We start from the raw sequence: 27,903 nt of genomic DNA, 5'->3' as shown, positions 1-27,903 counted from the left end.
CATAGATTTATCTTAAGCAAGGATCTAACATGAGTCAAGAAGGATCAAATTTCTCCAGGTGCAAACTTATTTAAAAGTGCAAAAAAACAATGTGTAATTTTTCATTATTTCAATTGTATTATTGAATGCTATATATTTTTAAGCATAACGTCAATATTAATTCATATTAAAATATTTTATTCATAACCTACATTGGATATTTTATTATATACAACATTAAAATATTTTCTTTTAACAATTATTTTCTATGTATAAATATAAATGAAGTTGATATTCACATATGTGGATCTATTTAGAGAGTATTTTATTTACACATCCCCTTCACACTAGGGTGTAGAATGAGCCTTTCAACTCAACTAGCAGGTCTACACATTTACATTTTTACTTATACTTGTGAAGAACACATAAAATAATGGTGGGCAATAACTCATAATAAGTTTATTTATTTACATCTTATTCCTATATATTTTTTATGCAAAGACTTGCATAAATTATGATGGACATTAACTAATGGTAAATATGTTATTTACTTAAATATGAGTTATTTTCAAGGATTTATATTTTTGATGGTTTTCCTGTAAATCTTTATACTAAAAATTTCAATCATGGCATGGATATTGCAACTATCTCCGCAAATTGTGGCAAAAACTCTGTGAAGTACTTATCCACATGGTATTGTATTGTGCAAAGGTTGCAATAGGACTTTCAAGTTATTGTCCAATCAAATATTTCAAAAATAATTTTTTAAATAATATTGATTTTTTTTTTTCAAAATTAAACATTATAACTTGAATTGGTTAATGTTCAACTAACAATGATCAAAAAGGAAAATTCATTACGATAGACCTACTTTGCAAGACCTACTTTGCAAGGACATATTTATAAAAGTTATATTTCAAATTTTCATATTTAAATTTAATTAATAAGCATATAAAAATTTAATACTTACAATAAAAAAGTTAGATATTTATCTATATACTTATTTATGTCATTAATGCTATGCATATCACAATTAAAAAAAAAACATGTGAAAGAATATAAGAATATTATCATGGTTTTAATAAAATAAAAAATAAGAATATTTCTATATGTCGAGATGCTAAATTTATATAAATATAAATAATATTATTAAGAACCAAATATAAATAGTATTATTAAGAACCAACATAGATCCATCTTAACTTGGATCTACCAAGCATCTAGAGGAATTAATTCTCTCAAGGTGCAAACATTTCATAAGTCTTGCTTTCAAAAGAGGGTTGCATCTTGAGAGATTTGATTTCTCTAGAAGCTTGGTAGATTTGGAGTTAAGATGGATCTAGTAAAAAAAATTATTATGTTTTTGATTGAGAAATTTTTTTTTACTACATTTAATGGTTGAATGTATGTCCTTATAAATTATATAGTCAAGTTGCTATATAGAAGTGGGCCTTTAGTCATACTCGGAAGGAGTATCATAAATCAATTTGGTAATGGCTAGTACAAGATTTCAAACTTAAATTACCATTATTACTATCATACTCTTGAATATGCAAATGAGAATGTCGAAGTGATTCTAATAATGTTTCTTGATGATGACCTCCTACTTTATTGGTGACTACACAAAATTAGTGAGAAATCCTTTACTTCATAGTAACTCCACAATTGATGAGAGGGTTAACTAAATTTTGAAAAAAAAAAGGAAGTAAATCCTCATAAGCTAAAGGATTCCACTTATACACATATTGCTATTTCTTTTAAACTACAATGGATAGATAGGAAAAACTTAGGAGTAAGTGTAGTTAGAACTTATTCATTTATTATTATTATTATTATTATTTTGTAAGCACACATACGATCATGACCTCTATCATAATGCCTTGTTCAACATGGGACATGGTTCTCTTTTAATAATAAATGCTAATTTATTTATATACATGTTCCTTTATGACCAATACACTTAGCATTATTTATATAAAAGTATTTCAAACAAAAAACCATAGTTAATCACTAATTGACACCAACCATAATGTTATAAAGGGTAAGCATGTCAAGAATATATATACTAGTATTTTCTCAGCTGAAAGATCCTCCTAATATCTAAACTAATTCTTGGAGGCATAGTCTAACTTATAGGCGAAATAACCTTTTTCACCGAAATTCCCCAAAATTCGAAAATACAATTTCAAGATTTTTTGTCGTTTAAAAGACATTTTTGAATGCATAAATGGATTCAACACCCTGAAAAACACCTGGAGCACTCGAATTATACAGATTAAACAATTTAAACTCAAGTTTTTAAAAGTCTCGAATTATACATATTAAACAATTTAAACTCAAGTTTTTAAAGTCTCTATCATATTTTGATTAAAATTAACTAGACAAATAATTGTGAAAAAGCCATTTTGTCTTAAACTAGGCCATTATTATATTACATTTGTAATTTTTTGATATTTTACTGTAGTTAAAATTTAATATAATATATTTCATCATTAAATGTTTTTAGTAAAAAAATAATTTATTAAATGTTTTTAGTAAAAAATAAAATTACCTGAATTTTTTTATAAATTTTTATACATTTATGTTATGTTTTTATCTTTTTATTTTAAGTAATAAAAAAAAACATCATTAACCATTAAAAATAAATGAATTCTCATCAATTTTATAACCAAAAGTATTCAAACTATTCCTAAAATGTCATATTTAAAAGAACTTGTACATGTTTAAACATAACATTAAAAGAGTTGAAGATACAAATTGATTTATCTTAAAAAAAAAATTATATATTTATGTTAAATATTAATTTTAAAATATTTATTATAATACTAATTTTCTTAACGTTTTAGTTTATAGAATTTTATGTTTTTTACGAATTTTAATATAAAATATTTTTATATTTTTTAAAAAATAAAATAAATAAAAAATAATTTAAATAAATATTAATAAATATTAGCCCCAAGAGTTAATTCAATAGGTCAAATAAAGTGCCTCGCCAATGAGAGGTCACAGAACTCTTGGAGTCAGGTCAGTGAATAGGCCGAGGGGTGTGACCCCCTTCGGGTGGAGTCCACCCTAACATTGAACAACCCTGGACATAGGAGACCCACTGACCATAAATATCCGTGAACCAAAAGTAAAAAAAAAAAACAACATTAACAAATATTATTATAATTATCAAATATTTTTTAGAATAAACCAATTTTATATTGATGTTATTCCAATATAACAATTTACGTTAATTATTATTATTATGTTTTTCACCTTTCCCTATCATTTTACCTCCATTCACCGTAATGGCGTGGTCGGCCTCTTTATTATAAACTAACAATATCCAATTTTAAAAGTATTTCAAACAAAAAACCATAGTTAATCACTAATTGACACCAACCATAATGTTATAAAGGGTAAGCATGTCAAGAATATATATACTAGTATTTTCTTGGGATGACTAAGAGGTTAACACAATGGGATGTTATCCCCTCCACCTAGTTTCAAATCCCATGGAGGATATTTTTGGCTAGTTGTGACAAGGCTCAAGGAGTAGGCTCCATCACCAACATGGAGTCTCAACAGGCTCAAGGAGTAGGCTCCCCCACCAACGTGGAGTCTCAACAAGCTCAAGGAGTAGGCTCCCCCACCAACGTGGAGTCTGAACAGGCTCAAGGAGTAGGCCCCCCCACCAACATGGAGTCTCAACTCTTATTAAGTCTTAAATTCTTGGTAAATCTAACTTACAGGCTATTCGATATAGTCTTGGTGTTATAGTGACAACCCATAGGTGTGATCTTGGGCCTCAACCATATTACTCCAATGAGTTACTGATTCACCATGGTAAAAAAGGAGAGAATATATATGCTAGCACAATCATGTAAATTAAATGGCTATCAAACAAGGATTGATATCAATTTATAGTAGTCATCAAGACACTTACGTTACGATACATTTCACATTGCAAAAAAACATATAAAAAATGAACTAAATTATAACTTATTTCAAATTATTATTATTATTATAAAAAAATTAATATATGAGTTAAACATATATATATATTTAAAAAAATATGTAACAAGTAAAACATAATAAAGTAACAATAAGCAATAAGAGTTCCATGACAATTGTGAACATGACATTTTTTAATTAAATTTAAAAACAAAATGGGCTTAGCTACCTTTGAGATAGATACCAATCCTCTATCTTGACTATTACTAAAAATATTATGTAGAGTTTTAGATCTTAGGTTTTTGTGTTCCATAATGTAATAAGAATGTCTTTCGGATTAATCACATCATTATTATTTGGTCGACGTTTCAAACCTTTGTCGTGAGGTTGAACCACATTAGTTGGTTTGAAACGCTGACCAAATAATAATGATGTGATTAATTTGAAAGACATTCTTATTATATTATGAAGAGGTTAAATCCCTACCACCCACTTAATAATGATTAATAATTGGAATAAAATTTTGCAAGCCCTGTTCCAAAATAAACATGTCCATCGACATAAATATAATTGGAGGATTTATATTAAGTATAGGTTGTAGCAAAGATTGTAACAAAGTTATAAAAATAATGTTTCTTCAAATATTTTGAGATGGAACAAACAAAAAAACAAAAAACATACCTTATTCTACCGAAAGGACAAAAATGATAGATGTAAGCCTATGCCTACTATAACTTAAGTCTTATTTCTTCCTAAGTACAAGAATAAGTTCTTACAAATTACTTGCATAAGATAATGCAAACACCAGACATAATATCATTTTTATGGAACTCAACCCCCACTAAACCTAACCAAATCTATAAGTGGTTGATTACTTATTAAGATTTTTGATCTTTCCTTTTGATCGAAACTTGATTTCCCATCTCTTGTTAGCTAAGGGGAAGGGCATTAATCTTAATTTAATACATTTGCAAAGGAAGGAGAGCCAAATATTGTAGGAATCTCACCACTTGATTCATCCCTTTTCTTTTTTTATGCTCCTATCTCTTCCTCTTTCTGTTTTGATTCCTTCACTTGTGAATTTGCACATACCCCAATTGCAGTCTCATCCCTATTATTTGGAGTTGTATTCATTGTTTTCTCTTATTAATTTGTTGATGGCCTAGATTTTTACTCTGAGAGATTCTTCTGAGAACCTTTCTTGATTAGTCCCTTTCTCATTTTTCTCGAGTTTCCAAAACTTCTAATATATAATTACATAGATTAGATAGACATGACTAAGACCTTTTGTCAAAATGAATCTCCCTATGATACCATTTCTTATGCTTTCTTGAAACTTGTTTGTAAATCTTGCTTAGTGTTATTCTAACATGTTGGGATTTATTTAGAAGATAATTAAGTTTCTTGAGCTCTTGGATTGATTTTAGTGAAATTTTCATGCTTATGGAAAGAGTTACACTTGAAATGAACTTTCTCATAATCAAGGATTTGAAGATGACTGTAACTCTTCCAATTGAGTATTTTATTTAGTTATATATTTTTAAATCTTTTTCCACACAAATGTTGACACATGTGAAAACGTTACCTTTTGAATCAACATAATCAATAAAAAAAGCCCAACTTAATTCAAATAAACTTTAAGAAAATTCTCAACCCATAAACTAATAGAGAAGTGTAATAATCTAACCTATAAATAAAATAATAAGGAAGCACAACCATTTAATCTATACAAGACTCCAAGGAGAAAGAACTTTTCCTTAAAACCCATAAAGTATTTATAAGGAAGCACAACCATTTAATCTATACAAGACTCCAAGGAGAAAGAACTTTTCCTTAAAACCCATAAAGTAGAACCCAATTTGAAGATTAAGTCCCTAACTCTTTTGTTACCAAATAAAAACACAACAACATGATTGAGACAACCCATTTCTCAGATATTTATTTCTAGAGAGTTCAAAGACCATGGCAATAAGCATGTAACCTTACCTAGTAAACCTCTCTCATAGAAAATAAGAGAAATACCTATTAAACCCCTCTCATAGAAAATAAAAGAAATGTTTTTTGCTACAAAGGAGATAATGCCTAAAGTAAAGACGGATTTTGTCTTTTTGAAAAATCTACTCTTGTGGGAGCACTTTTCATAAACAACTCTAAACTTTTTTTTGAAAAAAAACCAAAGAATTCCACGTTTAAAATAGAGAGCCACATATGGTGACCAACAATGAAGAAAACCACCCAAATTTGATGGAAGAATCTCAGAAATAATGAAACTAAAGTGAACTCGAACCAATGAACCTAGCTCGATCTAAAGACTTCTGCTACGTGCTTTACAAAAATTAATTGGTGGCCAGTGAATTGTCGCACTTGGGGGCTAAAGTAAACCCTAGCTGCTTGGGATGACACCGACAAACATCATCACTCCATTCAACTCAAAGTTTGTCCCAAAAAAAATAAAGCTCAACACAAAGTTTGTCCCAAAAAAAAATAAAGCTCAACATAAAGCTCAACATAAAGTTTGTCCCAAAAAATATATATATTACACTACGATATAATTTGAATTTCAAACTGAACCTAAAGTCCCTTTTTTCTCTTAAAAACCAATTCATTTGGGACTTACAAAAAAATAAAATAATAATCATTTAAAAGTTTTGGTATATATATATGAAAGCAACTAATCAATTATTTAATTAATTTAATTTTTTTTATTCTATTTAGTTATTTTAAAAATTTAAATTATATTAATAATATAATTTAATTATCGAGAAGGAAAATCAAATCTTAAAAATTTAGAACTTCAAAATTTAAAATGATTTTTTATTATCACTCAGTTATTTTAAATTTTGTAAATGGAAATGGTGTAGTTTAATTATTTATTGAATACATTTATATATTTAGAAGTACAATTAAAAACAAAAAATATAATGTCACAATTTTTTTTTCATTATATTTTAACTAAATTAAATTATATTGACATTAATATGTTTCTCTATAATAATAATGAGCAGGACTATAAACGAGAATTGTCTAACTAATAGACGAAATGAATTTTATGGCTAGAATCTAATAATACACTTTCGAGCAAGATTGTGATTTCTTTTTGTTTAAAATGCACTTTTGAATGCATAAATAGATTCAATGTCCTAAAAAAACCTTCAAGACACTTGATCTTACAGATTAAACAAAAACTTATTATTCTTGAAAATATCTACCAAAACTTTGGGCAAACTTGGCCTAAAAAAAAACTTGAAAAAGGTAATTTCATCTATTAGTTAGACTACACGCTATAAAAACATCCTCTTTAAAATAGTTAATGATAGTAATGTGATTATATTAAAGATGCAATTTTCTACAATAGTGACATGTGGGGATATGCCAATTTGATATCCTCCCACCCCCCCCCCCCCAAGGGGATATGCCAATTTGATATCCTCACCCCCCCCAAGTAAATGCCACCTCTCAAAATAAATGCCACCTACTCAAAATAATTGCCACCCACTTCCTTTATGTCATCAAATCACCCCCATGCCTCTCCTCGAGCCGCTCCCACTTTTCTCTTATCCTTTAATTAATTTGAGGGAACCACAATGTGAGGGTTTTTAAGATATAGATAATAAAATAACAAAACAATCAAATATTAATATTTAATCATGTCAGTCAACCTTGTGGATTCACAAGAATCCTCTTAATTAAAGATTAAATAATCATGTTAGAATATCATTAATTAATTATAAGTCAAGATTAAGGCTAACTATAAACTTGATCATTAATTAAGCTTAAGGTTAATCATAACTTACGCACTAATCAAGCTCAGTCATTAATTAATCATCTAACATAATAGGGTATGAGATATTATTTTATTCATGTGAGGTATGGGTATGTAGCTATCATACACATACCTCGTATTCATACTAATAATACTTATAAGAGCCAATCATAAAAGTCAAGAGGATTAAGTAGTTAAAAAATAGTACAACAATAAGGTATGAAAAACAAGGATAAAGATGTAGTAACCAAAATTTATGTAAATGAACCAAGGATATCACTTCCCATCAAGAGTCTCCAACTAGCCTATAGCCTCCTATTCTCCCTAACCTACCTCCACTCCCATCCTATTTGTCCCATGTTGTAGTATATTATGGCATCATTTATACTGATCTAACCATTGATAAAAGTAAGATGGTAGAAGTGTCAACTAGATTGACCTAAATTTCCCAGTAGGAAACTGGAAATCATCATCATATGTCTAGGGGAGCATGTCCATCACTAGTCTTCCATGATTCCATGATTGGAGGTTACATGGTGGGAAATTCCTCCACCCCTCCTCAAAGAAACAAGGTTAACACTCTAACATGGACCACACTATGATGTTGGTTGGATGCTAGTAATTGAATAATCTAGTTGGGAATTCATTTCACCTGTAATATACACCCTACCCCATGCCATAATAGTGCATATCAAGTAGATACAAAATATAATAGAACAATTTACATCATACCATTCCCCGTTGGATGTCTCAACATCCCCTAGTCATTAACATGGATCTTGGATATCACATAGTCCCTTCCAATATGTAGGTTAGTTCTCATGCAAGAATATACATAATAACAATATGTGTGTGTGTGAGATTATAATCATCGTGTTATTAGGTTCAATAGCTATTTACCCAATTTTTTTATTAAAATTGTGACATCTATAGTATGCTTTTTCCCTGATTTTTGTAATTTAATGATACTTGATTTTATAAATGAGTATATATCTATGTAATGGCCTGAAGAGTGAGACCACAAATCCATGATATAAGAGGGAAGAGGAAGGATAAACCTAGGTGGGGTTAGTTGGAAACTTTTGAATTAATTTTATGGTGCAAATAATAAGATAAAAAAGAGGAAGAGTCCAAGAGGAACATGGAAAGACACTCTAAGGAAATGATGAAAAGGAAAATGCATAGTAATGTGGGGCTTAGAAATCTTCTTGGTGAAGCTCATGAGTAAATCTAGAAAGAGCTATGAGCCAAGGGAATGGGATTCCCTCAAAGAGGAAATTGTGACCAGAAATGCAAGAGGATCAAGAGTAAATGGGAATGAGTTCTTTCCAAGGACTGCAGTGAGAAACCACTCAGGGTGCTAGCTAAGGTTAATAAACCACATATAGATGGGTACTTGCTGAGAGAGAGCTGATAAACCACCTAGGGTGCTTGCTATGGGATGATTAACCACTCTTAGAGTGCTTGGCACAATTGATAAACCACCAAATATTGTGAAATATTTTGTGCTTGACTAGTTGATAAACCACCTAATGATATATGTATTTCATATCCTCTGTGGACTGAATATCGCTTCCTACTAAATCTGTTGAAAAAAATTCCCCTTAGATCGTGTATCTAACTTGAGGTTGACTATTTTAAGTGATTTCAGCTATGGTAGGTTTATGGTTGGGTGGAAAATTGAAGTCCCAACTTCAATTTTCCCTCTTTCTATATTGTAAATAAGATGCACTAAATTGAGAGTTATGGATTTAAAGAATATCTCTATAGAAATTGATATTTAGTTTTGAATGATATTGCATCGCTATGTAATGCTAGTGTATGAAGTTATTAAGTGTAATTCTTGAATGCTTATGTTTCTATTTATGAAATTTTGTCATATATCTATGGGCTAAATGTTTGAAGGTTTTTGTTTACTATTTATGGAGTACATTTTGGGTTTAATGGCTTCATATCACAACATTGAATACCCGCATTCTGGTGTAGAAATTAGAGGTTGATTCCCTTATTATTTTCCTAAGGAATGGGTTTACTGTGTTTATTCTGAATCCGCCTATAACAACCCTGGGTTAAAAATCCATGTAATAAAGTTAATAAATGAAAAATAATAACCAAGGTCATGGGACATGTATTCCAATTTGAATGTTGGGAAAAAACATAGTGATAGGGATCACTTGTGATGAATTAATGGCTATGGAAATTGGCAAAGGCATGAGGCATTTATTGGCATTTTATTTATGAAAATAATGGAAAATAGGAGAAAAGGAAGGTGAAATGTCATAGGTTGATTGTGAGGAGGAAAATGAGGGAAAAATAATGGAAATTGAAGAAAATAGAGGCCTCAACGATAAAAAGGCTTATGAGGATCAGTTCATAGATTTTATTAATTCAGTCTTTGACACTCTCAATCTATTCTCTCTCTCTCATACTCTTATTGTGTCATACTTGGGAATTGGAGCAATAAGGAAAAGGAAAAGAAGGAAAGCATAAGAAGACAATGGGATCAACAACTACAACAAGTTTTATTTACAGGTACTGAGTTGCATGTATGATTTCCTAGTTCTAGCATGCATGGTATATGCATGTGGTTATTTTGTTATGATCTGTCATTGGCATGGAGGATTGCCTGGATTGACAGTGTTTTTCCTAGCCTTGCCATTTCCTAAATAACTGTGGTGCTATGGATTTTACCCTTTTTTTCTGGTTGGTGCTCATGTTCCTTATGGTTGTGGGTTGAGTTATTAGTTCCTGGAGCCTTGGTTGCATAAACTCTCTGGAAGCCCTGTAACATCATGGGTTGAATTACTAGTCCTAGAAGCCTTGGTTGGACAAACGATTTGGAGCCCTTGGTGGGTTGAGTTACTAGTCTTGGAAACCTTGGTTGGACAAATGCTCTGGAGCTCGGCGACAACTGTGGGTTGAGTTACTAGTCTTGGAATCCGGGTTGGAACAAATGCTTTGGAGCCCTGGACATCTTGGATATAGATCGAATTGGTGATGGTTAGTGATGTCTGACCATGAGGTGGAATAATTGGTTGAGGGTTAAGGTGTTTTGGCCTCTGGAAGCCCTGGTTTGGTTTTCTTGGTTTATTCCATGAGATCCCACATTCATGCTTGGAATATGGCATGGGGTTGATAGGTTGAAAGACAGATTTGGTTCAACCCAAGCTATGGTCAGGTGGTATGTGGAAGTCTCGGACTTGGTTGGATTTGCATATGTTAATAAGAGCTCCTTTCCTCTAATTCTCTACATGTAAATGTACTTGTTACTATATGGCTATGACAACTATTCTATTGTTGTTATTTATCTAGTTATATGTTGGTTACAAGTATGGTTTTATGATAGTCTTGAGTTATGGCTCTCATCAAGTTTTGGTTAGTAGATGAAATTTTGATGAATGAATAACATAATAGATGATAATGTAGATAATGTGAGAGGGCATTAGACCTTCTTGACGAATCTTAGATAAGTATGACGTCACTATGTTTAGATGTGTTTTTATAACCTGTACATTACATGTTCATGGTGTGTTCAACGAAATTCTTGTCATTGTTAGGATGAGTCCCGTCATGTCCTTGTTAAAGTATTTCATTAGAGGTCTTGTCTTCTTTTTACTTATCATTTTTTAGAATTCCATCAAGTTATGGGCAGAGGCTTGAGTCTTGGCCCTGAAAAAGTGGCTCAGAATTTAAGATTGTTAGCACAAAATTGCCTGCAAAAGACTGTAGTCGCATGGAGGATTTTTTGTGACAGCGACTAGACAGTGACAGTTGCATAGAGGGATTTTCATGGGAGTGATTGGGGGTCTAGTTCAGTTAAAAGGTAAGTTAAATCAAGGGTTGGGTACCTGGAGTGGTTGGTTAGTCCTTGGGGATCTTGTAGCTCCCGAGGAAGGTCAGTTTGATTTTGGTTTGTTGATTCCACTTCCTTAATTGTACTTGGGGATTTGAATCATATCATAGTAACTCTTCATCACATATTTACCTCGGTGGACCGGTTAGCTTGGGTAAGTGTGGGAGGAGGGTGTTACAAAGTGGTATCCGAGCAGGTTTTTTTCTCTTTGGGTGGTGTCTGGTTTTTGTTCTTTTTGGGTGATATTTGATACCACAGAGTGGTATTAGAGTGGGTTTCATTCTCTTTGGATGGTGTTTGGTTTCCATTCTCTTTGGGTGATATATGATACCACAAAGTGGTATCATAGCGGGTTTCATTCTCTTAGGGTGGTGTATAGTTTCCATTCTCTTTGGGTGATATATGATACCACAAAGTGGTATTAGAGCATGGTTCAACCCTTGGACTGGATGGGCAGAGTGTGCTTGTCGTGCATACATGTCAGTTGCATATGTGTTCATTATGTATGTGGTTTATGTGTTTGTTATGTATGCATGATGGTAGTCATTGCTACAATTGTGTTGCCATGTAGAATTTGATGATGCTGTTGTTGGGATGTGTGTATGCATGACGGTACTCATTGCTACAATTGTGTTTCCATGTAGAAGTTGATGATGCTATTGTTGGGATGTGTTTGTTGTGAATGCATGTCAGTTGTATATGCATTGTTTACACATGTCACTGTCTATATGTTGGTGTGCATACATTGTATCTAGTTGGTGTCATAGTTTGTGGAATCATGCATGGTAACTGGGATGATGATTGAGATGATGTCTATATACTGCTATGATTATGTTTATACATGTATTGTGCTAATTGGTTGATCTTGCATACGAGATATCCTCCCCTGAACTATACTGAGGTATGTTGGTTATGTTTATGTTTTGGTTTAGGTAACATTATATACTTACAAGAAGAAGAATATCAAATATGACTAGTAAAATGGTGGATTATAGTTCACGAGATTCTCCCTATAGATTAGATGAGAAACATGGTGATGTACCACCCTCACATAAAAAAAACTTCGAGGAGTTTGAAGGCATAAATAAGGAGTTTCAAAGTAGATAATGATAGAATCATTTAGTCACAAGAGAGACTTTCCAACCCACAAGAGAAACAAGTAGAGGTCAATGCAGTTATCCTTGAGATCTTGTCATACTTGCAGAGACAGGGACAACCATAGATCAATTATGGGCTGGAGGATAGGAGTAATGGAGCGTATGGTAGCAGGTATCATGGTGGGCACATGTCGTATAGAGATGATACCATTAGAGATGGAAGATTTTTGGATGCACATGATAGACAAGGAAATGGACATGGGCTTTACTCTAGTTCTGGTTCAGACAGGTACCATGGTCATCATCATTATCATCCTTACAGAAGGAGTGACATGTGATATTTTCCAGATGAATTCAAGAAGGAAAAGCCTCCTACATTTGATGGAGAAATGAATAAGTCATAGGATTCATAAGCTTGGTTTCTTTGGATGAATAAATTCTTCATATTGCATGATTACTCAGAGAACTCGAAGGCCAAAATAACTACGTTCAATCTTAAAGGTAAAACAAACATTTGGTGGGAATATGTAAAGAATATCAGGGGAATTTGGGAAGAGGAGTTGAATTGGTGTGACTTTGAGAGAATTTTCAGGAAGAAGCATCTATCTAAGAGATACTATGATGACATAGAAAAATATTTCTATGAGCTGAAGATAGGAACCATGACCAATGAGGAGTACACTAGCAGATTCTTGGAGTTATTGAGGTATGTGCCTTATCTTAAGGAGGAGAAAGCTAAGATTCAAAGATGAATTAGTGGGTTGTCAGTAACATTCAAGGACAAAATCAAGTTTGATGAACCTATATCGCTGGAGGAAGCCATCATAAAACTAAAGAATTGTTATGAGAAATTGAAGCGCAAATTTGAGACTAGGTAGGATTGGAAAGGCAATGAGAAGAATAAAGGAAAATGGGATAAGAAGTGAACAAGACGTCAGGACACAAGTTACAAAGAGAATGTTGCACCACACAAAAATTTCAATGAATATGACAGAGGACAGGGATTTCAGTTTGAGGAGCAAAACAAGGGTGATGACAAGAATCCTTTACAGTGTTGGACTTGTGGAAAACATCACCGTAGGAGAGATTTTCCACAGTATCAGGGTGGTAGACCACAAATCTATAATTCTTAGGAGGTGAAAACAATTGGGGATGTTGGAAAAAGCATTCCTCGAATCTATGCAACATTGGATAATAGGCAGGAAGATCACCGGGCATCTATTATCGAGATGGATGTTAATCTTTTTTATCAAGTTGTTTCTATTTTGATTGACCATGGATTTAATTATAGTTATGTTAATCTTGACCTGGTGGATAAGTGTGCTTTGAAGAAAGAAGTACATGCAACATATTGGGTAGAGCAGTTGCCTACAGGTACTAAGAAAAGAGTTCATCACTAGGTAAGAGCTTGTGCATTTGAGTTGAATGGTATGCCTACATCAACACATTTGAATGTGCTTTCATTGGGACCATACAGTATGTTGTTGGGTATGGATTGGTTGTATCTTCATAGGAGAAAGGTGGATTTTTATGACAAGGCTAATGAGTGCTTGGATGGAAATGGAGAATAGAGGAACTTGCAGGGTAAGAAGAAGACAACATCAGTTAGAATGGTGACAACTATGCAGGCAAAGTGTAGTCACAGAAAAGGATGTGTATTATTTGTAGTACATATTTCTAGTGATAAAGGTAAGCATGTTGAGGATGCAAAAGTTTTGAAAAGGTATCCAATTCTACAATAGTTGCAGGATATATTCCCCATAGATATTCCAGAGTTGTCACCTCACAGGAAAGTGGGCTTTTCTATTGAGTTGGTACCAGGGGCAACACCAACATCAAAGGAAACATACAAGATGAGCACACCAGAGTTAGTAGAATTGAAGTTGTCACTTGAAGGAAATGCTTGACAAGGGATACATCAGGCCAAGTGTGTCACCTTGGGGCGCACCAATGTTGTTTGTGAAGAAGGATGGTACTCTTAGACTGTTCATTGACTAGAAACAGTTGAATAAGGTGACCATCAAGAACATGTATCCATTGCGGAGGATTGATGACTTGTTTGATTAGTTGAAGGGAGCATTGATGCTCTCGAAGATTGATTTGAGGTCAGGATACCATTAGGTACACATTAAATAAGAGGACATCTACAAGGCTTCTTTCCAAACCAGGTATGGGCATTGTGAGTTTGTTGTAGTTCCATTTGGTTTGACTAATGTTGCAAATACTTTTATGTGCTTGATGAATGGTGTGTTGTTCCCTTATTTGGACAAGTTTGTTATTGCGTTCATTGACGATATATTGATATATTATAGTAATGAAGAAGAGCATGTTGAACACTTAGTAAAAGTATTGAGATTGCTAAGAGAGCATTAGTTGTATGCCAAGCTTAGCAAATGCATTTTCTTTTAGACAAAGGTACATTACTTGGGGCATGTTGTCTCCAAGGAAGGCATAGCAGTGGATCCGGAAAATATAAAAGCCATTATGGAATGGGCAGCTCCTAGGAATGTGGATGAGGTTAGATCATTCATGGGGTTAGCAGGTTATTATAAGAGGTTCATCAGGAACTTCTCACATATTTCTTATACTATTACATCATTTCAAAGTAAAGATAAGAATTTTGAACGAACATAAGAATGTGCAACAAGTTTCAAGCAGTTGAAGTAACTGCTTACAAATTCTCTAGTTCTAAAGATCATAGTTCCAGACAAATAGTTCGTGGTGTGTACATATGCTTGCAAGAGAGGACTTGGTGGAGTCCTGATGTATGAAGGACAAGTAGTGTGCTCTCAATCAAAGAAACTGAATGAGCACAAGTATAATTATGTTACACATGATCTTGAGTTGGCAACGATCATCCATGCTTTGAATATGTGGAGGAACTATCTTCTTGGCAGAAGGCTTGTATTGATGAGTGATCACAATGGATTAAGCTACTTGTTTGACCAATCGAATATGAATGTTAGACAAGTTAGATGGTTGGCCATGATTAGCCAGTTTGACTTTGAGATTAGGTACATTAAAGGGAAAGAGAACATGGTTGCAGATGCTATTAGCAGAAGAGTGCAGGTGAATCATATAGCAACTATGAGTTCATGTAGGAAAGATCTACATGATCAAATGTTGCAGACATGATAACAAGATGAAAAGTATAGGGAGCTTAGGAACATGTTACAACATGTGATCAAGATGTGGACTATCGCCTCATAGTGGATGCTTTGGTCAAATTTAGGGACAAGATCTATGTGTCGGACAACAATGAGCTCAAGAAGCTTATCTTGATGGAATTTCATGCTAAGTCGTTTTCAGGTCACCCAGGATATCAGAAGACATTGACAATGGTGAATAAGTTATACTATTAGCTAAATTTGAAGAGAGAAGTGGCTATATGCTTGGATTTTCAACAAGTAAAATCACAGTGTAAGTATCCAAATCATTTACTACAGCTGATTCCGACTCCAAAGTGGAAATGGGAGGTCATTTCCATGGATTTCATTACAATTTAACCGAGGACATCTAGACAACATGATTCTATTATGGTTGTGGTTGACAGGTTGACTAAGGTAGTGCACTTCATTCTAGTGAAGTCTACTTATTCAAGTAATGTTGTAGCACATATCTTCATCAAAGATGTAGTGAGGTTGCATGGTGTACCAAAGAATATTGTGTCAGACAAGGATGTTAAGTTCACTTCTATATTTGGGAAGGAATTATTTGCAGGTTTGGGGACAAAGTTATCTTTCAGCATAACTTATCATCCACAAATATATGGAATGATAGAGAGGGTCAATAGGATTCTTGAGGACATGTCGAGGATGTATGTTATGCATCAACAATGGAAGTGGGAAGAGTATCTTCCACTAGTGGAGTTTGCGTACAAAAATGGTTATCAGGAGTCACTGAGAATGAGTACGTTTGAGGCACTCTATTAGAGAATTTGTAATACTCCTATCAGTTGGATTGATCCAGTGAATAGGGTGTTGATAGGACTAGACATGTTGGAAGAAATGGAACATGAAATGTAGGTTATGAAGAAGAATATAAAGGAAACATACGATAGGAAGAAAAGTTATGCAAATCAACACAGGGAATTTAAGGAGTTTCAGGTTGGGGAACATGTGTATTTTCACTTCAAGCCCAAGAAGATCTCCTTGGGGACTGGATCATGTGTGAAGCTAGCACCACAATATTGTGGGTCTTTTGAGAACGTTGAGAGGATTGGACTAGTGGTGTAAAAACTTGCATTGACTTTGATACTGAAAGTCCATGATGTTTTCTATATGTCATTACTTAAGAAGTATGTTAAGGATGTTGATCATGTGATTGAATAGTCTGTATTGTAGGTGGAACTAGAAGGAGATTTCTAGCCAAAACCTCAGTGCATTTTGTAGAGAAATATGCTAATGCTTCGGAACCGAGAAATCGAACATGTTAAAGTGTCGTGGAAGAAATTTGGGCCCAATGAAGATACATGGGAGATGGTTGATTAGATGCGGGCTATGTATCCTTCATTTTTGGCCGATTGAGGTGAAGCAGTTTTGGTGTATATATATATATATATATATATATATGGATTTAAATATCACAATGAGCTATGCTATAAAGCTCCAATAAGTGGTATTGGTGTCTTGTTGTTATGTTTTCATGTTGGTTTTCTTATTAGCAAGTTGATCATTGTAAATACTACAACGAGCTAAGTTATAAAGCTCCATGGGAAGTATGTTTTTCTTTTTAGCGACCTTTCTAGTTGTAGGTGTCATTGAACATCGAGGATGGTGTTCCCCTAAGGGGGAGGGGTTTGTAATAGCCTCAGGTTAAAAATCCATGTAATAAAGTTAATAAAGGAAAAATAATAAACGAGGTCATGGGACACGTATTCCAAGCTAAATGTTGGGAAAAAACATAGTGACGTGGATCACTTGTGATTAAATAATGGTTATGGAAATTGACAAAGGAAATGACAAAGGCTTTGGAAAGGCATGAGGCATTTGTTGGCATTTTACTTATGAAAATATGGGAAATAGGAGAAAAGGAAGGTGAAAGGTCATAGGTTGCACGTGAGGAGGAAAATGAGGGAAAAATAATGGAAATTGAAGAAAATAGAGGCCTCAATGATAAAAAGGCTTCTGAGGATCAATTCACAACATTTTTCAGTTTAGTCTTTAGCACTCTCATTCTATTCTCTCTCTCATACTCTTGGACACTTAGAGTTTTCTTGGAGCAATTTCAAAGTATTGTGGCATACTTCAGATTTGGATCAAGAAGGCAAAGGAAAAGCATGAAAGTGCAAGAGGACAACAGGATCAACAACCACACCGGGTTTTCTTTACTGGCACCGAGTTTCATGTATGATTTCCTTGCTAGTTATGGAATGCATGCTATATGCATGTGGTTATTTCATTATGATATTGTAAGTTTTAACCCTGTACAGAAATTACCTGCATACAAATTCTAAAACACGGAAAATAAACAATGCAATATCATAACACATAAAACACATATACACAGAGATTTTCCCCTGGATCCCAAAACCAGGACTACCAGCTTGATTTTTCATTATGTTCCTTTCAATGTTACAATACATATTTATACATGTCGAAGCATCCAATACCATGGACCAAAAACCATCTTGTCCAATACCATGGACTGAAAACCATCATGTCCAATACCATGGACCGAAAAACCATCACATCCAAAAAAGCATGTGCGAAAATCATGCACAAAACCATAGGTGGGTCCGCCCAACCTAACATAGGGTCCAAAACCAAAATTTTCTGGGGCGCTACCCCGGACCCCATAAAGTTGGGTTATGGGTGCCCTTCAAACCCCCTGTTAACTACTTGGAAAGAATATAACACAACCCAACATTCTCCCATTTGTTGTTTTCTTTCCACAGGGGACCACAAGAGAGCTTAGTCATTTTCGCAGCCCTGAAATGCCCATTGTCTCTCTACACCAAGAGAAATTCTCAGAGCTCACAGATTTTGTCAATGCATCTGTAGTATTCTTCAAGGTGTCCACCTTTACCAACAACACCTTTTTGTCTTCTATCATATCCCTCACAAAGTGACACTGAACATCAAAGTGCTTTGTCTTTGAATGATATGCAGGGTTCTTTGCCAAGAAAATTGCACTTTGGCTATCACAGTCTATCGTTATAGCTTCCTGTACTAACCCCATACTTGAACACAATCTCTGCAACCAAACTGCTTCCTTGCTTGCATGAGTGGCTGCCATGTATTCTGCCTCTGTAGTTGATAGTGCCACTACAGATTGTTTCTTACTCATCCAACTGACTACACCTCCAAATAGGTTAAACACATACCCACTTGTAGATCTTCTCTGATCCAGATCTCCAGCCCAGTCTGCGTCAACAAAGCCATGAATATCCAACACTCTGTCCAATCCTGGTCTTCCTTGGTAGCACAGACCATAATCACTAGTGCCACACAAATACCTGAAAACCCGCTTCACTGTTGTCCAATGCTCCTTTCCTAGTTTTGACATAAACCTGCTCAATACTCCCACTGCATGTGCAATGTCTGGTCTAGTACAGACCATTGCATACATTAGGCTATCGACTGCACTTGCATATGGAACACGAGACATGTCCTTTTCCTCTTCTTGTGTCTTGGGACATTGTTCAGCAGATAACCTCACACCTACAGGAATAGGAACCTTCACCAATTTACTGCATATTAAACCTCTGCATTATTGTCTCAACATACTTCCTCTGGTTTAGCCAGAGCTTCCTCTTTGCCCAATCTCTTTTAATTTCCATGCCCAAAATATAGTTTGTAGCACCAAGATCTTTCAAGTTGAATTTGGAGGACAATTGGGTCTTCAAATCCTGGATAATTTCTTTGTCATTTCCAACCAACAACATATCATCCACATACAAGACCAGATAAATAACACGGTCACCAATTAATTTAAAATACACATAGTGGTCTGCTTTGCTTCTGGTGAAGCCAAGTCCCTGTATAAATGTATCAAATTTCCGATACCGCATCCTTGGTGACTGTTTTAACCCATACAAAGACTTCTTTAACTTGCATACCAGTTCTTTCTTACCCTTCGTTGCAAAGCCTTCAGGTTGCTTCATGTAGATTTCCTCTTCCAGATCCCCATGAATAAATGCTGTCTTCACATCCATCTATTCTACCTCAAAATCAAAAGCAGCAGCAACAGATAAAAGTAATCTAATAGAAGTTACCTTGGCAACAGGAGAAAAAATATCACCAAAATCAATTCCCAACACCTGGGAATAACCTTCTGCTACCAACCGAGCTTTGTATTTCTCCACTTTTCCTTCTGCATTTGTCTTCTTTTTGAACACCCATTTGCTGCCAATTGGTTTCCTTCCAGCCGGCAACTCCACTAGATCCCAAGCCTCATTTTTGTGTAAAGATGCCATTTCATCAACCATGGCCTCTTTCCAGAGTTTTCCATCCTCTGAATCCATTGCTTCCTTCACAGTTCTGGGATCATCATCAGTAATAGCAAAGAAAAATTTGAACAGAAAGTGATGAGCCCCAAAAATGGACAAATATTTGGGCTCATCCAACCTCCTAATTTGACTTAATCCACCATTCTCATTTGTTTATTGCATGTTTGTGATTATATTTGTGTTAATAGAGTGAATTTGGTTAGTCATTATGCCAACAAGTCTAATGGGTGCTTTGTGTAGCCTTTTTGGTCAACTTGGAGACAAAATTGAAGGTCTTAATGAGCACTTGGCAGCCAAATTCGTGGGAGAACAAGCTAGAGGATTTGTAGGAAGGTGTCCCCCTCATTTATGGACCCTTACCTCGAATTCTCCACCATCAGCTCGGAGTTCAAGGGCCACCGAATCAATCAGCTCAAGGGCAGCCAAGCAAGTCAAGTTGGACTGCTGTTAACTACAAGTCTTGGGCAGCCAAGTCCCTAACTGTTAGGAGGACTGTTGGGTCCTCAAAATTGTATAAATAAGAAGGCTTGGGGCCTCATTTTGGTTAGCTAGTGGGTAGTCATTTTGTAGCTAGTAGTTAGCCAGTAGTTAGTCATTTTGTAATTCGATTTGTAGGCCATGGATTAGCTTTTCTTTCAGCTCATGTTCAAGTTCTTCTTGTGGACAATTTTGATGTAACTCTTCATTCTTGTTTAATAAAGATGAATCCAGCTTTACACCAGCTCTAAATCTCTCTTGGGAGGCTGTAGCTCTTGGGGTTGGGCCCATCTCAAGCGCCCAGTACCTCCCTTGTTTATCTTTACATGTGTTTGCTGCATTCTCATAATAAAATCTGCTATTTAGATTTAAATGTTGTGTTGTTGTTTAGGTTGCTTTTGATGATTAGAAAAGGTTTTAATGTTCAGATTTGCTTGATAGGTTAATCACAGGGAAGATCTTCAGAAAAAGGCTGCCAAACACCTTGGATCTCACCTCCCCCTTTGTGGAATCATGAGCTGGGACCAATGTGACTTTGCTGCCAACAAAAACACTTTCTTTGCTTCACCATGCAATCATTAGTGTTTGAATCTCATTTGCAGAACTCGATATCAGTTTGGATGCATGTTTAGGTTTATAATCACTTAGTTTCATAATCATTTCACATGGTTTCACTGCAAATAGACTTCTGTTCATTTCCTTTGCTGTTAGGTCAAATTAGAGTGAAGTAACTAGGTCATAGGTTTTATAACTAGATCTTTGTTTTCTTGCATGACTTTGTCGGTTCAGTTGTAAACACTATGCAGGGCACCTTCATCACCTCCTCGTTCATCTAAGCCTCATCCAGATCAGCTTCCCCATCACCAAGTCTATTTCCTCATCTCCCATCTGCTCTTTTGCCACGTAACCCTACCTTCTTGCTCTTCCATTGCCTAAACCTTCGTTGATGCAAGTCAGCCTTCCACATCATCTCACCACTCCATCCATCAGCTCCTGGATCACTTCAGACCCCCATCCTACCTCCATAACCATCCATGCATCTTCCATCAACCATCCATCCTCAAACATCCCATTTCAGAACATCCTGTAGAAGAATTGCAGACCTTCCTGTAGAAATTCCTGAGTTTCCTGTAGGATCCCCTGCAGACATCCTGTAGGAGCCCACACACTCGGTTGCTGAGCATCTGAACGTGAGGAACCTCTGTGGACTGATGCTAAGGATCCCTTGGGACCTCCCCTAGCCATCCTGACCTTGCCCATGCTCTCCTTCCATTCCAACCGCTCCTGCACAACCAAACCCTAATCAAAAGCATCATCACAATAAATCCAACCACTTAATGACAAAATACAAAAACATGTCTTTTCAAGTGCAAGTAGCTTAGATTCATGTATTTCAACTCACTGCATGTAATAGCATCATTGGTAGAAGCTTCATTCACGTTTTTGCATTGTAAGGGTCAAGCTAGTTAAATTAGGGTTTATTAGGGTTTCTATGCTTTGTTAGCTTTCCATTTCCTTTTTGCAAAGTAGGTTAGCTTCCTTCAAGATAGCTTTCGTCCATCACTCATAAAGCTTCTTCTGTGAGCCTATAGAAGTTGGCTTGAGCCCTAGCGGACTTGTGCCAGCTGACCAAGTGACAGCTGTGACAAGAGCTAGTACTTGTGCATACAACACCGTCGCTTCCAAGTTTGTACGAACTACCGGGTTGATAAAATAAGAGACAGGAAGCCCCAGGAGTTGTAGCATTATTGCTACAATACTGGAGCTCACCATCTTTTTGGCGCCGTTGCTGGGGAAGCGACAGAGTATTGGTGATTGTTGCTATTCTTCTATTTTCTACTACAACCTTCTGCTAAGTAGTTTATTTCATTTCCATTATGCAATTTCATTTATGCAAAAGTAGATTAGCATTTCTTGCTTTCATAGATTAGCATTTCAATTCCGCAATTTCATTTCTGCAAGCGTAGATTAGCATTTCAATTCCGCAATTTCATTTCTGCAAGCGTAGGGTAGCATTTCAATTCCGCAAGCGTAGCCTAGCATTTCATTCTTGCAATTTGATTTGAGCAAAATAGATTAGTCCTTTCCTGCTTTCATTTCAATTCCGCATTTTCATTTTCGCAAGATAGTTAGTTGCAGTTCAATCTATTTCAGTTTTGCATGTAGAAGTAGAAAAAAGAAAAAAATCAAGCAAAAAGATTTCATTTCATGCCTTGTAGGAGTAGAGATAAGTTAGAAAAATGATTGCAAAACACCCCCACTGCTTCACACAACCTTCTCTCTTCTTCGATGGCTGTGATTGAAGAACCCCTGGGTGGACATCAAGACATATTTGAAGAACCTCTAGGGGAGAAGAAGAAGAAACATTCCTCTGAAGCAAATGGCTACAAGCAGAAATGTTGGGAGCAGTCCCTTGTCCAAGGATGAATTTGCAAATCAGATCGAAGATTTCAAGAGTGACATGAGGCAGTTTCTTGCCATGCAACTGGATACCTTGCGGATCCAAAAGAAGCAAGAAGAAGCCAAGAGGGCTTTGGTCATTTTTTGTCCTAGGTGCCTTAAAAAGCATCCTAGGAACGAATGTCCAATGCACTCCCTAGAAGTGTGTTTTGTATGTGAAGAATACCATCCTACAGATCAGTGCCCTTCCTTTCCCAGAATCAAAGCTGCATATCAGAGAGCCAAGGGAGCCACTGAATCACTCTATTATATGAACCAAAGGAGGCCACATGGACCTAGATCTTACCAGCAGGAACTGCAAGGGATACCCGAGACCTATTATGACCCTTATCAAGCCACTTTCATGCCTTCTTGGGATCCCCCTGCTCATCCTTCCTGGTCTACACCTCCTCCTTGGTCATATTCTCCTTGTTCCTTCACAGATCCATATTATGCCCAACCAGTTGCTCATTCATTTCACTCTTATGCTCAGCCACAGCCGCAGTGGAATGCACCTTATCAGGAGTGGAGGCCCCAGTACAACTCTCATCCCGCTCATTTTCCTCCACCACCTACTCATCCACAACCATCGCCTCCTCCTCCACCAAGGCAACCCCAAATGCCTACCCAACCACAATGCCATCCATCTCAATTTCACACCTCCACTCAACTACCCGTACCATTTCCAAAGCCATACAATGGAGCAGCTCAACCCCATTGCAAATCTGAGGCACAACATGTGCAAATGACTCCTTTTGAGCTCAATGATGTTCACCAAAGCTCAGGAAGAGTGTTGCAAAAGAGAGAATCTATTGAAAACATTGAAGGACCAAAAGCAAAAGAAGATTCCAAAGAGGAGATCAAAGAACCATGGGCTGCACTTAATGAAGAGAAGAGATCAGAATTAGAGATCGAGAGAGTTCCTTCATGGTTACCATCAGATCTTCCATGTATTCAAGAGAAAGATCAGCAAAAAGAGGAAGATGAGAAAGTCATGTTAGAAGGTGACATGAAGAATGATCCAGATCAGCCAAAGAACCAAGGATATCAAAGCTATATTGAGATATGGTTTCGGAAGGTCACTAAGTTGCAGCAGTACTTTCTTCCTCAGTTTTGTTTGATCCCTTCAACGCCAGATCATTTGGTCTCTGAGATCTGGATACCTGTCAAAGCATGCATCTCGAGCCTTCACATCATTTTGTCTCTAATCTCGATGTGCACATGGCTCCATTGGAAGTATTCTTATACTTGAGAATGAATTTGTTTTTCAAGTAGGGTAGGGTAGAAAAAAAAAGAAAAAGAAAAAAGAGAAAAAAGAAAAAGAAAAAAATGAAAAAAGAGGAAAAATAGAAATCTAAGGTGAAAACCTCCTCGGAGGTGCCTTAGATTGGCTCATTGATTGAAAACCTCCATGAGGCAGTCAATGGGTTGGAAAAAAAGAGAAAAGAGAAAAAGATCTTTGGGTGAAAACCTCCCTTGGAGGCGCCCAAGGTAGGCAATTAGGGTGAAAACCTCCATGAGGCGCCCTAGTTGTTTTTCAAAAAAAAAAGAGAAAAAAGAAAAAATAAAAAGCTAATCTCCATTGAATAATTTCATGTTGCAGTAGTGACATTGCAGGTTGCAAGAAGGACATTGTAGGTCAGGTGGATCACTCAAAACAAAGACAAAGGAGTTTTTGTGCCTTCTACAGGAAGTTTCGTATCTTCTACAGGAAGCTTACAAAAAAGCCAAATTGATCTCCGAGGAGGACCTGAAGGCTTGGAATATGTCCATGAGGCCTACCCACATCCATGTTTCCATTCCTCACCCCTTTTCCATCATTTTTTTCATGTCATTATGCTTCTTTCCTCAAAACTGTGTCTTCTACAGGAAGCTCTGTATTTCTACAGGAAACATCCTGTAGAACCTTTGGACGAGCCAAATACAATTTCAAAAGTGAATCTAATGGTGGGAATCTGTTGATTAGGCCTACGAGCACTTGTGTGTCCATCCCTTGCCTTTCGCCATCATTTTTTCACCTCCTTGTGCTTCTCATTGTGCTTCTACAGGAACTTCCTGTAGAAATTGTGGGAAACTAGGCATGCATTTCAAAAAGTGGTTTGGCAAGCATGGTAGCTTTCTCAAAGGTTCAGAAGTCCTCCTTCAATCTTCCAACTCCTCCTCCATCAGCTCCATACCTGCATCACAGCCAAAATTCATTTTGACATCCCATGCAAGCACATGCAAAAAGCCTTGAGGCAAAAATCCATAGAGCAGAATTTGTTTATGCCATAACTTGAAAACCATGCATCCATTTGACAAACCGTTTTATGGGGAATTGTACAAGGTTGATGACAACATGCCTGAGCAGTTTCATGCAATTCCGGTGCACGGTTTCCAAGAAATCAACCTCCATCACCATCAGCCATTTTTGCGTTTCCTCCATATCCGTGCATCCATTTTAAAACCTGTTTCATGGGGAGATGCACATGGGTGATAGTAGCCTACCCAAGCAGTTTCAGCCGAATCCGATGCACAGTTCCCAAGAAATCGAGCTCTGAAATCTTCAGCCATTTTCCATTTTTCTCGAAATCCGTGCATCCATTGATCACGAATTTGCTATGGGAGATGCATAATGATGGTAGGAACATGCTCACCGAGTTTTAGATCAAACCGATCTACCGTTTGGGAGAAATGGCAAAAAGAAGTTCTGGTTTTGTGACCATGCAGCAGCAGCAGCTTGAACGGGCAGAGTTGAACGTGGAAATGATTGCATGCAGCTCAGATCCGGCCAGCGGACACCTGCACAAGGAAAAGAAATAAAAAATCATTAGCCAAGACTCATGCAATCAAAGGATCCAAGCGTGCATCAGCAACATCAAAGCATGCAGCAGCAAGAAGCTTCGCAAGCAGCCGTTTGATTTCAGGTACGTGACTTAACCTTGTTCATCTGTTTGCATAGATCTAATCTAAAGCAATGCATGAATGAATGAGATGAGTGGATTCAGCCAAGAAGGGAGCCACGTTCAATTGCACTCAGCAAGGCAAAAATCACGCATGCATGGATCAGCCATTCACGTGAAGTTCAAAAACAAAACACAATCAGTTGGGGATATTCTAAACTCTAGTGCAACTAATGGAATTGAATACAAGCAGAGAACGAATAGTTAGCAACAGCAGTTCGTGACAACACTTCAGTTCGAAAAAACCAGTGCGCATGTTTTTTTGCCACCTCACCACAAGTCACGCAGTAATTCAAGGAACGCTCGGCTGAAACTCTCACCACTCTTTGTTCAACTGCGGTCAACTGAAGCGCATGTCCACCATCCAGATCAGTTAAACAATGGTGCTCTACCGATTTCTGCCTTTTATTCTCGAGATCTCTTCAATTCCTTAAAAAATTCCCGCCTGTTGCACTCTACAGGCGTTTTCTACAGGATGTCGTCTACAGGAAAGGCAGAAAACAACCCTGTAGAAAGAAACCACGAGATTTTTAGAAAAGTTCAAGCTCAAAACGAGGGGAAAGGAGGAGCATTAATTCTGAACTTTGGCATGCCTGCGCGGGACCTCTTGTTTCATTTCCACCACTAGATTATACGATGCAACCACCAGCTCAAGAACTTGTGGCTAGAGATTTGCATAACCATGCATGGACATTCAGACATATCTATCGTGGTCAGCCAAAGAGGCATCTTCTAACAACAGGATGGGGTGTATTTGTGAGTGCGAAGAGACTTTTTGCTGGTGACTCTGTCCTTTTTATAAGGGATGAAAAATCACAACTACTTCTGGGTATAAGGCGTGCAAATCGGCAACAAGCAACTATGTCGTCATCTGTCTTGTCTAGTGACAGCATGCATATTGGCATTCTTGCTGTAGCAGCGCATGCTGCTTCAAACCATAGCCCATTTACCGTTTTCTACAATCCAAGGGCAAGCCCTTCAGAGTTTGTCATTCCTCTGTCTAAGTACAACGAAGCAATCTATGGCACCCAGGTTTCACTTGGCATGCGGTTCAGGATGATGTTTGAAACTGAGGAATCAGGCGTGCGCAGATATATGGGTACCATTACAGGGATCAGTGATCTTGATTCTATGAAATGGCCAAACTCACAGTGGCGTAATATCCAGGTTGGGTGGGATGAATCAACTGCTGGTGAAAGGCAGAATCGAGTTTCTATCTGGGAGATTGAGCCCGTTGCCACCCCATTTTTCATTTGTCCTCCGCCTTTCTTCAGGCCCAAGCGCCCACGGCAGCCAGGAATGCTGGGTGAAGAATCAGAAATAGAGAGTGCCATTAAGAGATCTTCACTGTGGTTTGGGGAGGAGACTGGTATTGTTAATTCTCAAAATCCTACAATGCCTGGTGTTGGTTTACTCCAATGGATGAACATGCATTAGAGACCTGATATAATAAACTCAGCCATCCAGCCAGATTACTATCGTCCTATGGCTGCTGCTACCTTACAAAAACTGGGGGAGCAGTGACATAACCAAGCCTTTGAATTCAGCCCAACAGGCATTGCAGTCACATCAGTTACAATTCAGTATTCCACAGTCCCAACAATCAGAATTGTATCAACCTCAAATTATGTGGTCACAACAGCTGGATCAACACCATCTTCATATGCAACAGCAAAATCCTTCCCAACAAGTGGAGTAGCAGCACAGTTCGAGAAGAAGGCACCCTCAGCCGCGCAGACCAAAACAGTGAAGGCAGTTCTACAGGAAGTTAGCAGACTGTTTCTACAGGAAGACAAAGGACTGTTTCTACAGGAAGACAGAGAAAAGTTATCAGACTGTTTCTACAGGAAAGTCTGAAAAGTGGGAAGCCAAAGGAGAAATCGGCCGAGATGCTAGCCAAGGAAGTCACCAAGGCCATCAAAGACAAGGGGAGAGATTTGGTTGCTCAGAGGATGAGCAACACT

The 27,903-nt window shown here is 36.5% G+C and overlaps 1 pseudogene; it reads left to right on the top strand.

Annotated features, from left to right (window-relative positions):
- LOC149191288 (auxin response factor 19 pseudogene) overlaps window positions 1-27,638 on the top strand; it is a 36,165-nt pseudogene extending 8,527 nt beyond the window's left edge.
- Window positions 27,639-27,903: the final 265 nt, after the last annotated feature.

The sequence above is a fragment of the Pinus tabuliformis genome, chromosome 2_2 (assembly GCF_031772625.1).
Source record: "Pinus tabuliformis cultivar Carrire ecotype Pingquan chromosome 2_2, CPIR1, whole genome shotgun sequence".
NCBI classification, from domain to species: Eukaryota; Viridiplantae; Streptophyta; class Pinopsida; order Pinales; family Pinaceae; genus Pinus; species Pinus tabuliformis.
This window is presented reverse-complemented; position numbering and strand designations above follow the sequence as displayed.